Genomic DNA, 2200 nt, shown 5'->3' on the forward strand with positions numbered 1-2200 from the left:
GTGATGTATCACCTTTCGGAATACTATTTAAAAGACCCTCTTGCTTTCCTTGCTTACGCTCGCTTAATATGCATGATATACAATTGTGTATTACTTTGTCAATTTTGTCTCGCATATGAGTAAACCAAAACTCTTTTTTCAGCATACGCTCTATCTTACTCGAAGAGAAGTGTCCCTTCTCGTGCGTTTGTTTGATAACCTCCAGCTGCATAGCCTTAGGCACCACTAACAGTAAATCGTCGCGATATTTTCGATATAGTATTTTATTTCGCAGTACAAAACTATTATTAGAGTTAGATTCTACTTCCTTAAAAATTGATCGTAAATCACTATCATCGAATTGCGCTCTAGAGATTCTTGTCACCAAACTGGAGTGATCCTCCGTAATTAACATAACAGAAGGTAAATTTCTGCTCAAGGCATCAACATGGCGCATTGACCTACCAGGTCGATGTTCTATAGTATAATTGAATTCCTCGAGTAATAATGCCCAACGAGCAACACGCACGCATAAATCTTTTTTATTCATAGTCAACGAGAAGGCACGACAATCTGTAACGACCTTAAATGAGATACCTAAGAGATATACTCGAAATTTCTTTAGCGATTTAATGATGGCTAGCACCTCCAACTCGTAACTCGAATACTTCGACTCTGCTTCCGTCGTCTTCCAACTAGCGTAAATAACGGGGTGAAATTTCCCGTCCTCCATATTTTTTTGCATTAGGATGGCTCCGTATCCTAACATAGATGCATCCGTATGCAATTCGGTTTCGGCTTCTGCGCGATAAAGTTTTAGTACTGGCTCTTGAGTTAATATATGCTTCAGCGTCTCGAATGCGCGATACTGATCTTCGTCAAAACGAAACGCGGTGTCTTTCTTTAATAAATTCGTTAATGGCCGTGCTATTAACGCGAACTGCGGTATAAATTTTCGAAAGTAATTCGCCAGACCGATAAAACTCTGTACGTCTTTGAAACATGTTGGTTTTGGGAAGTTGTTCACCGCCATGGTTTTCCGCTCCGAAGGCCTTAGTGATCCGTTCTCAATCACGTGCCCTAGATATTCGATCCTTTTTTTTAGAAAATGACATTTTTCCCAATTGATTCTGAGACCGTATTCACGCGCGGTGTACAGAACATCACACAACTTTTGAGTACCTTCTTTCTCGGTACGCGATGGAATTATCAAATCATCCATATACGTCAATATATCCCTTTTAGTTATATGCTCACGGAAAACTGCATTTATATATTTTTGAAAGATCGCCGGTGAATTGTATAGACCGAACGGCGTCCTTAAAAATTCATAATATCCGTTGGGGACGACGAACGCGGTGTACTTGATGCTATTTTCGTCTATTGGTACATGAAAGAAACCGTTTTTTAAATCTAACACGCTGAAGAAAATAGAGTCCTGCAACAGATCCAACTGATCGTCAATTAATGGTAATGGATAACGGTCCTTAACTATTTTTCTATTCAGCTTTCGAAAATCTACACAAAGACGTGTGCTACCATCTTTTTTATTTGTCAACACCACCGGACTCGCATACTCTGATTGACTCGGCCTAATAATACCTGCTTGCAACCACTCGCTTATGTGCTTATCCACCTGTTCTTTCTCTTTCGGAGCTAATCTACTCGGTCGTTCGTACACTGGTACGTCGTCTTTCATAACTATATCTAACTTAATTCCTACTTGCTTTACAGCTTGCGGAGCATATTCGCTTACAGCTTTTTCAATTTGTCGTCTTAATGTTTCGTCGCTTAACTCACCGATATTCACTTGACTTTGAGCGTCGCCCCGATACTCAGGATTTTCCGCAATTTCTATACGCAATATTTCGGGAACGTCGTCGGGCATCTCCGTCACGGCTGCTTTATTTGCTCGCTTTACTATCGACACTACCGATCCGTCCAAATTTACTGCTGCCTGCTCTAATAAACCTGATCCTAATATTAAATCGCAACTGAGACAGGCATCCGGCACTACATGCATAACAAGTTCAAATATGTCACTATCAATCGATATTTTACTCGCGAAACTGCCTAATGTCGTAACAGTGTTATCTCCGATGCCCTTACATACAATCGCCGGTCCCGACAATGCTGAAAAACCTAACTTGACGTACTGCTTCGCGGTCATCAGATGAAGATCACTGTCCTTGTCAAATAACGCTACTACAGGGTTACCTTT

This window comes from Cyphomyrmex costatus, unplaced genomic scaffold (assembly GCF_001594065.2).
Source record: "Cyphomyrmex costatus isolate MS0001 unplaced genomic scaffold, Ccosl1.0 scaffold525, whole genome shotgun sequence".
NCBI lineage: Eukaryota > Metazoa > Arthropoda > Insecta > Hymenoptera > Formicidae > Cyphomyrmex > Cyphomyrmex costatus.